At 42.8% G+C, this 13909-nt stretch overlaps 1 protein-coding gene across 4 annotated transcripts in view; it reads left to right on the top strand.

Moving 5' to 3' along the window:
• The window catches only part of hecw1 (HECT, C2 and WW domain containing E3 ubiquitin protein ligase 1), a 462878-nt gene that overhangs the window by 293832 nt on the left and 155137 nt on the right, over nucleotides 1–13909 (top strand). The window lies entirely within an intron of this gene.

Here is a 13909-nt window from a genome sequence, read left to right as displayed (position 1 = left end):
ATCTACCCTTCTTCCTCTCCAATTGTAGATTAAAGTTGACCATATTATGGTCACTACCTCCTAATAGCACCTTAACCTCAAGTTCCTTTATCAAATCTGGTTCATTACATAACACTAAATCCAGAATTGCCTTCTCCCTGGTAGGCTCCAATACAAGCTGCTCTAAGAATCCATCACAGAGGCATTCCACAAACCCCCTTTCTTGGGGTTCAGTACCAACGTGATTTTCCCAGTCTACCTGCCTGTTGAAATCTCCCATAACAACCGTAGCATTACCTTTACCATATAACCATATAACCATATAACAATTACAGCACGGAAACAGGCCATCTCGACCCTTCTAGTCCGTGCCGAACACGTATTCTCCCCTAGTCCCATATACCTGCGCTCAGACCATAACCCTCCATTCCTTTCGCGTCCATATAACTATCCAATTTATTTTTAAATGATAAAAACGAACCTGCCTCCACCACCTTCCCTGGAAGCTCATTCCACACAGCCACCACTCTCTGAGTAAAGAAGTTCCCCCTCGAAGTTCCCCCTCATGTTACCCCTAAACTTCTGTCCCTTAATTCTCAAGTCATGTCTTCTTGTTTGAATCTTCCCTACTCTCAGTGGGAAAAGCTTATCCACGTCAACTCTGTCTATCCCTCTCATCACTTTAAAGACCTCTATCAAGTTCCCCCTTAACCTTCTGCGCTCCAAAGAATAAAGCCCTAACTTGTTCAACCTTTCTCTGTAACTTAGTTGCTGAAACCCAGGCAACATTCTAGTAAATCTCCTCTGTACTCTCTCTATTTTGTTGACATCCTTCCTATAATTAGGCGACCAAAATTGTACCCCATACTCCAGAATTGGCCTCACCAATGCCTTGTACAATTTTAACATTACATCCCAACTTCTATACTCAATGCTCTGATTTATAAAGGCCAGCACACCAAAAGCTTTCTTTACCACCCTATCTACACGAGATTCCACTTTCAGGGAACTGTGCACAGTTATTCCCAGATCCCTCTGTTCACCTGCATTCTTCAATTCCCTACCATTTACCATGTACGTCCTATTTTGATTTGTCCTGCCAAGATGTAGCACCTCACACTTACCAGCATTAAACTCCATCTGCCATCTTTCAGTCCACTCTTCCAACTGGCATAAATCTCTCTGTAGACTTTGAAAATCTACTTCATTATCCACAACCCCACCTATCTTATTATCATCTGCATACTTACTAATCCAATTTACCACACCATCATCCAGATCATTGATGTACATGACAAACAACAGTGGACCCAACACAGATCCCTGTGGCACCCCACTAGTCACTGGCCTCCAACCTGACAAACAACCATCCACCATTACTCTCTGGCATCTCCCATTCCGCCACTGTTGAATCCATCTTGCTACTCCACCATTAATACCCAACCATTGAACCTTCTTAACCAACCTTCCATGAGGAACCTTGTCAAAGGCCTTACTGAAGTCCATATATACAACATCCACTGCTTTACCCTCATCAATTTCCCGAGTAACCTCTTCAAAAAATTCAAGAAGATTAGTCAAACATGACCTTCCAGGCACAAATCCATGTTGACTGTTCCTAATCAGACCCTGTTTATCCAGATGCTTAAATATATTATCTCTAAGTATCCTTTCCATTAATTTGCCCACCACTGACGTCAAACTAACAGGTCTATAATTGCTAGGTTTACTCTTAGACCCCTTTTTAAACAATGGAACAACATGCGCAGTACGCCAATCCTCCGGCACTATTCCCTTTTCTAATGACATTTGAAATATTTCTGTCATAGCCCCTGCTATTTCTACACTAACTTCCCTCAATGTCCTAGGGAATATCCTGTCCGGACCTGGAGACTTATCCACTTTTATATTTCTCAAAAGTGTCAGTACTTCCTCTTCTTTGAATCTCATAGTTTCCATAGCTACTCTACTTGTTTCCCTTACCTCACATAATTCAATATCCTTCTCCTTGGTGAATACCGAAGAAAATAAATTGTTCAATATCTCCCCCATCTCTTTTGGCTCTGCAGATAGCTGTCCACTCTGACTCTCTAATGGACCAATTTTATCCCTCGTTATCCTTTTGCTATTAATATAGCTGTAGAAATCCTTTGGGTTTACTTTCACCTTACTTGCCAAAGCAACCTCATATCTTCTTTTAGTTTTTCTAATTTCTTTCTTAAGATTCTTTTTACATTCTTTATACTCCTCAAGCACCTCATTTACCCCATGCTGCCTATAATTATTGTAGATCTCCCTCTTTTTCCGAACCAAGTGTCCAATTTCCTTTGAAAACCAAGGCTCTTTCCGATTTTTACTATTTCCTTTCAACCAAACAGGGACATAAAGATTCTGTACTCTTAAAATTTCACCTTTAAATGTACTCCATTTCTCTTCCACATCTTTCCCATAAAACAAAATGTCCCAATTTACTCCTTTTAAATCCTTTCGCATCTCCTCAAAGTTAGCCTTTCTCCAAACAAAAATCTCAACCCTAGGTCCATTTCTGACCCTCTCCATAATTATATTGAAACTAATGGTATTGTCATCACTGGTCCCGAACTGTTCCCCAACGCATACCTCTGCCACCTGACCCGTCTCATTTCCTAACAGGAGGTCCAGCACCGCCCCTTCTCTAGTAGGTACTTCTATGTATTGCTGCAAAAAACTATCCTGCACACATTTTACAAACTCCAACCCATCCAGCCCATTTACAGAATGTGTTTCCCAGTCTATGTGTGGAAAATTGAAATCTCCCACAATCACTACCTTGTGCTTACTACTAATATCTGCAATCTCCTTACATATTTGCTCTTCCAATTCTCGCTCCCCATTTGGCGGTCTATAATACACCCCAATAAGTGTTGTTACCCCTTTCCCATTTCTCAGTTCCACCCAAATAGCCTCCCTAGACGAGACCTCTAATCTATCCTGCCAAAGCACTGCTGTAATATCTTCCCTGATAAGCAATGCAACACCTCCACCTCTTGCCCCTCCAATTCTATCACACCTGAAGCAACGAAATCCTGGAATATTTCGTTTCCAATCACAGCCCTCCTGCAACCATGTTTCACTGATCGCCACAACATCATATTTCCAGGTGTCAATCCAGGCTCTAAGTTCATCCACCTTTCTTACAATGCTCCTAGCATTAAAATATACACATTTAAGAAACCCACCCTCTCTTATTCTCTGTTTATTGTCTTTTTCTTCTCTCTCCCCTACATTTTGGGTCAGAGTGCTACCATTCTCTGCCTCCTGCCTCACACACTGACTGCTAGCTTTCCCAATTTGAGTCCCTCCCCCCCAACCATACTAGTTTAAAGTATCCCAGTAGCCTTTGCAAATCTCCCCGCGAGGATATTGGTCCCTCTCGAGTTCAAGTGCAACCCGTCCTTTCTGTACAGGTCGCACCTTCCCCAAAAGAGGTCCCAATGATCCAGAAACTTGAATCCATACCCACTGCACCAGTCCCTCATCCACTCATTTATCCTCCACCTCGCTCCATTCCTACTCTCACTGTCGCGTGGCACAGGTAGTAATCCTGAGATTGTTACCTTTGCAGTCCTTCTCCTTAACTCTCTACCTAACTCCCTAAATTCTTCTTTCAGGACCTCTTCTCTTTTTTTACCTATGTCGTTGGTACCTATATGTACCACAACTTCAGGCTCCTCTCCCTCCCATTTCAGGATTTCTTGGACCCGTTCAGACACATCCCTGACCCTGGCACCAGGGAGGCAAACTACCATCCGGGTCTCTTGTCTGCGTCCACCGAATCGCCTATCCGACCCCCTGACTATAGAGTCCCCTATTACAATTGCCCTCCTCTTCTTTTCCTTACCCTTCTGAGCAACAGGACCGGTCTTTATGCCAGAGGCCCGGCCGCTGTCGCTGCCCCCAGGTAGGCTGTCTCCCCCACCCTTACTCAAACATGAGTACTTATTTTCAAGGTGTACAGCCACCGGGGTACTCACCAGTCCCTGCCTCTGCCCGTTGCCCTTCCTAACTGTGACCCAGTTTTCTGTCTCCCATGGTCTTGGAGTGACCACCTCCCTGTAATTCCTATCTATGACCTCCTCGCTCTCCCTGAGCAGACAGAGGTCATCGAGTTGCTGTTCCAGGTTCCTAACACGGTCCCTTAGGAGCCCCATCTCGACGCACCTTTACTACATGCCAATTTTAACTTCTGATTCAACTTGCACCCTATATCCAGGCTACTGTTTGGGGGCTTGTAGATGTCCCATTAGGGTCGTTTTACCCTTACAATTCCTTAGTTCTATCCATACTGACCTCACATCTCCTGTTTCAATGTCGCACCTTGCAAGGGACTGAATTTCATTCCTCACCAACAGAGCTACCCCACCCCCTCTGCCCACCTGTCTGTCTTTTTCCTCCAATTATTCTCATCATGTGACCTCCAATTACAGACCCACCTGCCAGACTTCCCACTTGTTATATCAAAACAATGAGTATGCCCATAATGTGCCATTTTAACCGTTGTTGTTCAAAGATGAACAATCTTCGTTTTTTTCATCTCCGTTCATAACTGAAGACACTCATCCTCTAGTGATATCCTTCTAACCTCTCTAGGGTCTCACAACTCCAGTGCCTTGGTTTCAGTCCTGACCTCCAGTGCTACCTGTATGGAGTTTGCATATTTTCCTCCATGTGCTCCAGTTTCCTCCCATATTCCTAAAGCATGCAGGTTAGTTGGTTTCTGTAAAATATCTCTAGTGTGTAGGTGGAGGGGTTGATAGGAATATGGAGAGAATAGGTGACAGGAATAATTCAGATTCAGATTCAGATTCAATTTTAATTGTCATTGTCAGTGTATAGTACAGAGACAACGAAATGCATTTAGCATCTCCCTGGAAGAGCGACATAGCAAATGATTTGAATAAATAATAATAAGTGATAATAAGTGTCCGGGGGGTGGGGGGGGTGATTGGCAGTCACCGAGGTACGTTGTTGAGTAGAGTGACAGCCGCCGGGAATAATCATTGTGGATTTGGGAATCCTCTGATTGCCAGTGTAGATTTGATGGGTCGACATGGCCCACTTTTATGTCACAAGGAAATATGGGGAAAAAAGATCCAGACATTGATTGTACTGTGGCATTGTTCTAGCCTACTATTCAGAAGCATGTGTATTAAACACCAACTACAGTGATTAGGCCATGGAATCTGTAATACCTTTTTCCTGTGAAGGATCACAAGACTTTTGGAATGCCATCTTTCAGCCAAAATGTTAAGTTGAGGCCTCAATTCCCTCATGGTCGGATGTAAATTATGATATTACGTCCAAGAAACTTCTTATTGAATGAAGGCCAACATTTATCCAACATGAGTAGATGAACTGGTCATGATGTTGGGAGCTTAATGGCTGCGATATTTCCTGCATCAGAACAGAGGCTGGATTTCCCACTGATACTGTATCTGTCTGCGGTACATTTTGGGAAATCATATAAAGTGCTACATAAATACAAGTATTTTCTTCATGGCCATACATACAAAACAATTCTATAACATGTAAAAGGTTTAGGACCCTACACATAAGATTACTGTTATATGAGCTAGACTTGGTATTGATTCAGAGTTAATGAAATATTGTCCCAAGAGTGTTGTAGAGAATTAGATGGGTTTTAGAAACTATCTGGGCATGTACTATTTTAAGTCACACTGGATTAGTTCCCTTTTGCTTCTACACTTCACTCTCCAGACATAAAACATTATAATTCACAGCAACTTTCCTGGCTTCATTTGATCCCCTGCTGAAAAGTAGGGAAATGCCCTCAAATGCTTAGCAATTTAGGTGCATTTTATCAGATCATAAAATAGCTCAATCTAATCCTTTCTTTGCAAATAAAACGTGTAATTCCAACATATTTGGCTTAGTAAATTGCAATTCTCACATATTTGGTTGCACAAGCATTAAATCTTGTCTTTCAAATGCAATACTCTACCTTTTATACTTGAGTTTCACTTGATTGTATATATCCGATTGATTTCAATAGCATACAAATCAAAGCATTTCACTATACCTTGGTACACGTGACAAAAGTAAAGCTAAGCAAAAACTTGGGCTATGATTACGACTCAATGGGAACCAATTGCCTTTGATAGTTCATCAAATCTGCAGTTCCTGTTGAGTTAAATGACCGATTTGAGGACTTTCAGCAAGCCATTCAAATCTGAAGGGGATCATCAGTATATTTTAGTATGTTGATATATACTTATCGTCACAGTGATCACCAGCAGTGGAAATAATGATATAATATTTTCTTTTTCCCAGTGCAAAAATCTCGAAGACCTCGGAACAGTGCTCAGATGAAAGAAAGGGTATAGGACTCAATCTAGCTGTGTATCACACCACAATCTTATGTTCTAATTAAACCTTGTTTAAAATAGCTTTCTGAAAATATCTTGAGATGTAAGCATACTAGTAAAACATGCGTGACATTTCACGAGTTGTTGCTTCACCTTTTTTGTAGCCTTCTCCATTTATTATTAGGTGACCACTTAATAGTTTATGTGTGTTATCTGGCAAGGAAGCCAGGGATTGTAATATAATCACGCAACTGCATTATTGCACACTGGTTAAGGGTTATCAAGTGATTTAAATGCAAAAAACTGTCATATGTTGAGAGAATGGCGTGGCTGGGCTTGTATACTCTGGAGTTTAGAAGGATGAGAGGATATCTTATTGAAACATATAGGATTATTAAGGGTTTGGACACACTGGAGGCAGGAAACATGTTCCCGATGTTGGGGGAGTCCAGAACCAGGGGCCACAGTTTAAGAACAAGGGGTAAGCCATTTAGAACGGAGACAAGGAAACACTTTTTCTCACAGAGAGTTGTGAGTCTGTGGAATTCTCTGCCTCAGAGGGCAGTGGAGGCTGGTTCGCTGGATACTTTCAAGAGAGAGCTAAATATGGCTTTTAAAGATAGCAGAGTCAGGGGATATGGGGAGAAGGCAGGAACGGGGTACTGATTGGGGATGATTAGCCATGATCACATTGAATGGCGGTGCTGGCTCGAAGGGCCGAATGGCCTACTCCTATTGTCTATTGTCTGATAAAAATTGTCCTCTTAGAAACCAATAACAGAACAATAACAGAATAATAAAGGATTTCAATGGAGAAATAAACTACAGATGCTAGAAACTCAATTAAAATACAAAGTGCTGGAGGAAATCTACTGTTGGAGTAATGGGTGAGAAAGCTGAAAAAGAGAAGGGGGTGATACAAAAGCCTGGCGAGTCATAGGTGGACACAGGTGAATAGGGGCGATGGGCAGATGGGTGAAATAAATAATCGAATAAATAATGACAAAGGCTAGAGTGTCCATTTTGTTGAAGATTTGTGCTCTGTCTGATGCAGCTCCTGGTTGCTAACCATTTTAACTCCCCTTCCCATTCCCATGCCAACTGTGCTTGGCCTTTTCCATTGCCAACGTGAGGCCACGTGCAAACTAAAAGAGCAGCACCTCTTATTCCACCTAGATAGCTTGCTTCCCAATGGTATGAACACTAGATTGTCCAATAGTAAATAATGTACCCCCACCATAATGCATACACATTTCTCCCACTATCTTCCACGGTCCTAGTCACCTGCTCATTTTCCATACTCTGTATGTTTACCTCCATCCCTGAGTCCCATATTCCACTTATATTCTGCTTCATCCCCATTCTCCCTGTCGCCTTCCATCTATATCCTTTCCTCTGGCTTTTCATTTACTTCCTCTTCTTTCATCATCTGGCACCCTTTTGTCTCCTTTTTCCCTCTCACCTTTGTCATTTTCTCCACCCATCTATCAATCAATCCCCACCCCTATCCCTCCTTTCCAGCTTTCTCTCCCATAGTCCATGTCTGGGAGCGGTCTGGAGCCAAATCGTTTGTCCATTCCCTCCACAGATGCTGCCAGACCCGCTGAATTCCTCCACCACTTCATTTTACGAAAGAGTTCAATTAATAATTCTATCACATCACGTAATCCATCTTCTGCAGTAAGACATTTTAGTAAGTAATTATTAGCAAGATTTCATCTACAGTTTGATAACTAAACCATTGCCATGTTGTGTTTTTTACTCTGCAGTTTCCTGCTGGGAATCTGGATGATACTCTAAAACAGATATCACTTTAATGTTATTCCTTTGGTTGAAAAGAAAATAATTTGTTAGATTAGTCTGATTGGGAATTAATTGATAATATTTTACAAGGTACATTATTTGTGACAAATCCACAGACTACTGAGCATACTTACAGAATCATTACAAAATTACATAAAAGGTCCAGAGAAGGGAGTGGGAAGAAAAAGTCAGGGGGGAACAAAGTGTAGGAGGGGAGAAAAGGGAGGGAGAAAGGACGTGTTTGTAGAAGTTACCTAACATTGGAGAATTCTCTGTTCATAACAATAGGCCATGGTGGGCTCCACCCTTCCTGAGGTCATCTGTGGCTGTCCCTGATTTGTTCTACCTTTTTCTTGCCCCGCAGTTTATCCCCCCCTCCCCTCTCACATCTACTTTGTCTGATGAAGGGTATGGACCCAAAACGTCACCTATTCTTTTTTTCCAGAGATGCTGCCTAACCCGTTGAATTACTCCAACATTTTATGTCTATGTTTATCCCGTTGGGTTATAGCTACTCAAGTGGAATATGAAGTGCTACAAACACCATCCCCTCCTTTCTCCCCCTCTCTTCACGCTCCATCTGGATATGCACCGCTTCTCCCTTACCCTTGTCCCCCTCCACCTATGTATATTGCTTCCTCTGGCTTCACATTTCATAACAGTTCTCTCCTTATTTCCTTATCTCACAACCTTTTGTCTTTCATCTCTGGCCTTTATCCACCATCTCCAATCAAAACCCTCCCCACCTGCATCATTTGTCACCTCTCTTCCAGCTTTCCCCCCCTACTACAATCAGTCTGAAGAACCTGAAACATCGCCTATCTACGTTCTCAAGAGATGCTGTCTAACCCGCTGAATTACTCCAGCACTTTGTGCCTTTTTTTGGCTGTTTTTATATAATCTGTAAACTTTCTCATTTAGGTTCTTGTTCAATGATATGCATTATCGGAAGCAAGTGACTAAATAGGGAGCCTGTGCAACAGGGGCGACACTGCAGAGACTCAGTTCGATCCTGACCTTGAATGCCGGTTATTTGGAGTTTGCACGTTCTCCCTGTGACTGCATGGATTTTCTCTGGGTGCTCCAGTTTCCTCCCACATCCTACAGGCTTGTAGGTTAATTGGTCTCTGTAAATCGCCCCGAGTGTGTAGGAGCGAAAGTGTACATGAGAAATATATTAAATTATGAGAAGCATAGGGTTAACAATCAGAATCCTTTTCTCAAAAACGAGAAGGCATAGGTATGTCAGAGGCTGAAAATGTAAAGGAGATTTATGAGGCAAGTATTTTTACACAGTAAGCGTTATATGCATGGAACATGCTGCCATGAGAAGTGCTACAAGCAGATATGATAGCAAGGTTTAAGAGGCATTTAGACAGACACACAAATAAGCAGTAATGGAGGGGCTTGGATCTTGCCCAGTCAGATGAGATTAGTTTATCCTGGCATCATGTTCAGCATGAACATTGTGGACCGAAGGGCCTGTACCTGTGCTGTACTGTTCTACGTTCCCTTTCTAAATAATGGTATAATCTTTACTGTCCTCCAAACTTCTCATTCCAATCCTACAGCCATAATGTGCTTTCCTATACTATGCCCTAGATTTTTCAGGGAATTCCTGATTGATTAGCATGGAGGCACAAGAGAATCCAGATATTGGAATCTGTAGAAAGAAAGGAGAGCAGCTGGAGGATCTACCTAGACTAAATGAGGAATCTTGACTTGAACTGTCCATTTCCGTCTGCAGATGCTGCCGTACCTGCTGTGTTCCAATAGCTGTTTGCTTTTGCAACTGATTTCTATGAAACTGTTTATATTCCCCTGTGTAATTGTCAATCAATTCAGGGTTCTCATGCATGTATACATATATGAACATAGAAATCCCAAATTTACTGAACACAGCTTGGCAGCATTTTCCCGATTATCGGCTGCAACCGGATGTCTCGTGCAGTCTAATGGGGAGTGTGACATTAGACAATAGACAATAGGTGCAGGAGTAGGCCATCCGGCCTTTCGAGCCAACACAGCTATTCATTGTGATCATGGCTGATCGTCCCCTATCAATAACCCATGCCTGCCTTCTCCCCATATCCCTTGATTCCTCTAGCCCCTAGTGCTCTATCTCTCTCTTAAACCCATCCAGTGACTTGGCCTCCACTGCCCTCTGTGGCAGGGAATTCCAAAAATTCACAACTCTCTGGATGAAAAGGTTTTTTCTCACCTCAGTCTTAAATGGCTTCCCCTTTATTCTAAGACTGTGGCCCCTGGTTCTGGGAACATTTTTCCTGCATCTAGCTTGTCCAGTCCTTTTATAATTTTATATGTTTCTATAAGATCCCTCCTCAACCTTCTAAACTCCAGTGAATACAAGCCTACTCTTTTCAATCTTTCCTCATATGACAGTCCCGCCATCCCAGGGATCAATCTCATGAACCTACGCTGCACCACCTCAATCACAAGGATGTCCTTCCTCAAATTCGGAGACCAAAACTGGATACAATACTCCAGATGTGGTCTCACCAGAGCCCTATACAACTGCAGAAGAACCTTTTTACCCCTATACTGAAATCCTCGTGTTATGAAGGCCAACATTCCATTAGCTTTCTTCACTGCCTGCTGTACCTGCACGCCAACTTTCAGTGACCGGTGTACAAGGACGCCCAGGTCTCGCTGCACCTCCCCCTCGCCTAACCTAACCCCATTGAGATAATAATCTGCCCCCTTATTTTTGCCACTAAAGTGGATAACCTCACATTTATCTATTTAATACAGCACCTGCCCACTCACTCAACCTGTCCAGGTCACCCTGCAACCTCCTAACATCCTCTTCCCAATTCACACTGCCACCCAGCTTTGTGTCATCTACAAACTTGCTAGTGTTGCTCCTAATTCCCTCTTCTAAATCATTAATATATATGGTAAACAATTGCGGCCCCAATACCGAGCCTTGCGGCACTCCACTCGCCATTGCCTGCCATTCTGAAAAGGACCCGTTCACTCCTACTCTTTGCTTCCTGTCTGCCAACCAATTTTCTCTCCATGTCAACACCCTACCCCCAATACCATGTGCTCTAATTTTAGTCACCAGTCTCCCATGCGGGACCTTATCAAATGCTTTCTGAAAGTCTAGATACGCTACATCCACTGGCTCCCCTTCATCCATTTTACTTGTCACATCCTCAAAAAATTCCAGAAGATTAGTCAAGCAAGATTTCCCGTTCATAAATCCATGTTGACATGGACTAATCCTTTTACTGCTATCCAAATGCCCCAATATTACCTCTTTAATAGTTGACTCCAGCATCTTTCCCACCACCGAAGTCAAGCTAACTGGTCTGTAATTCCCCGTTTTCTCTCTCTCCTTTCTTGAAAAGTGGGATAACGTTAGCTATCGTCCAACCCACAGGAACTGATCCTGAATCGATCGAACATTGGAAAATAATCACCAATGCATCCACTATTTCTAGAGCCACCTCCCTGAGGACCCTGGGATGCAGTCCATCAGGCCCAGGGGTTTTATCATCCTTCAATCTCATTAGCCTACCCAATACTATTTCTCGCCTAATGAAAATGTCTTTCAGTTCCTCTACCCCCTTAGATCCTCTGTCCTCCAGTACATCTGGGAGATTGTTTGTGTCTTCCTTAGTGTCTTTCAGTGGAGAAGAATGGCTGCAATATGTTTGGAATTTAGGGGAATCGTTTTGGTTCATTTAAATATTTTTGATTTGCATTTCAATGCATTTTTTGAAATAAACTTCTGATTTATTTAAATGTTATTAGGTATAGGTTTATTATTGTTACATGTACCGAGGTACACTTTAACGCTCTATTTCGCATGTTATCCAAACAGTTTAGATATACCATACATAGATATAATCAGTTCAATCCCGTACAACTCAAAATCTATCCCCTAGATAGAGCCAAGGGGAAGATACAAAGTGCAGAATATAGTTAGATAGATAGATAGATAGATAGATATGCCTTTATTGTCATTCAGACCGAAGTCTGAACGAAATTGCAGCGAATAGTTCTCAGCAATGTAGCACATTGTAGCCCATCAGTTCCTTAGACAAAATCCAATGACCTCAAAAGAGATGAATCAAACTGTACCCTAGCTTATGGAAGGGTAGCCTGATTCAGAAGCCTGATAATGATGGGGCACAAGCTGTTCTTAAGTCTGGTGGGAAGTACGTTTTCAAACTTCTGTATCTTCAGCCAGACGGGAGCAGAGAGAAGGAGGAATGACCAGGGTGGGACATCTTTGATTACGTTGACTGCTTTTTTGAGGCAGCATGAAGTGTAGATGGAGTCAATGGTGAGAAGACTGGTCTGTATGATTGATGGGACTACATCAACAACTCTCTTTAATTTCTTGTGGTCTTGGGCAGAGCTATTCCTAAACCAAGCTGCGATGTAGCCCTACAGTAAAGTTTCTATATGCATCTGTAGAAATTTGTAAGAGTCATTGGAGACATGCTGAATTGACTCCTGAAATAGAGGCGTGTGTGCCTTCTTGAATATCGCATCAATGTGGTTGGTCCACAACAGATCATTGGCTATTTTTCACACATTGACTTGGGAATTATAAACTGAATTTTGTTCCAGTTATTTGCCGAAAGCATCCTTGACTTTAATTTGCTTTGTCTTCGATGCTGGATGGCACGGTGGCACAGCGGGTAGAGCCGCTGCCTCAGAGTGCTGGAGACCTGGGTTCGATCCTGACCTCGGGTGCTGTCTGAGTGTGGAGTTTGCACATTCTCCCTGTGACCGGGTGCTCCGGTTTCCTCCCATATCCCAAAGACGTGCGGGTTTGTAGATTAATTTTTCCCTGTAAACTTGCCCCATCGTGTGAAGGGAGTGGATGAGAAAGTGGGGTAACATTGAGCTAGTGTGAACGGGTGATCGATGGTCGGCGTTGACTCGGTGGGCCGAAGGGCCTGTTTCCATGTTGCATCTCTAAACTAATCCGTTTAGGTGGTGTGGTGGCACAGAGTTAAAGTTGCCGCCTCGCAGCGCTAAAGACCTGAGTTTGATCCTACCTACAGGTGCTTGTCTGTACGGAGTTTGTACCTTCTCACCATGACCTGCGTGGATTTTCTCCGGGTGCTCTGGTTTCATCCCACACTCCAAGACGTACAGGTTTATAGGCTAATTGGCTTGGTATAATTGTAATTGTCCCCAGTGTGTGTAGGATAGTGCTAGTGTGCGGGGATCACTGGTCAGTGTGGACTCGAATAAGGAGCAAGCCATTTAGAACGGAGACGAGGAAACACTTTTTCTCACAGAGAGTTGTGAGTCATGTGGAATTCTCTGCCTCAGAGGGCCGTGGAGGCCGGTTCTCTGGAGAGAGAACCGGCCCTCAAGAGAGAGCTAGATAGGGCTCTTAAACATAGAAACATAGAAATTAGGTGCAGGAGTAGGCCATTCGGCCCTTCGAGCCTGCACCGCCATTCAATATGATCATGGCTGATCATCCAACTCAGTATCCCGTACCTGCCTTCTCTAAAGATAGGGGATATGGGGAGAAGGCAGGAACGAGGTACTGATTGGGGATAATCAGCCATGATCACATTGAATGGCGGTGCTGGCCCGAAGGGCCGAATGGCCTACTCCTACACATTGTCTATTGTCTATTGTCTATTGTCTATTGTAATATTAATGCAAAGGAACTAAAAGATCTATTATTACTTAAACTCAATTATTTGAATAGTTTTTAAACAATTCTTGAGTATTTCACTTTGTCAGAAATATTTTGACAGCTT

Source organism: Amblyraja radiata, chromosome 2 (genome assembly GCF_010909765.2).
Source record: "Amblyraja radiata isolate CabotCenter1 chromosome 2, sAmbRad1.1.pri, whole genome shotgun sequence".
Classification (NCBI taxonomy): domain Eukaryota; kingdom Metazoa; phylum Chordata; class Chondrichthyes; order Rajiformes; family Rajidae; genus Amblyraja; species Amblyraja radiata.
This window is presented reverse-complemented; position numbering and strand designations above follow the sequence as displayed.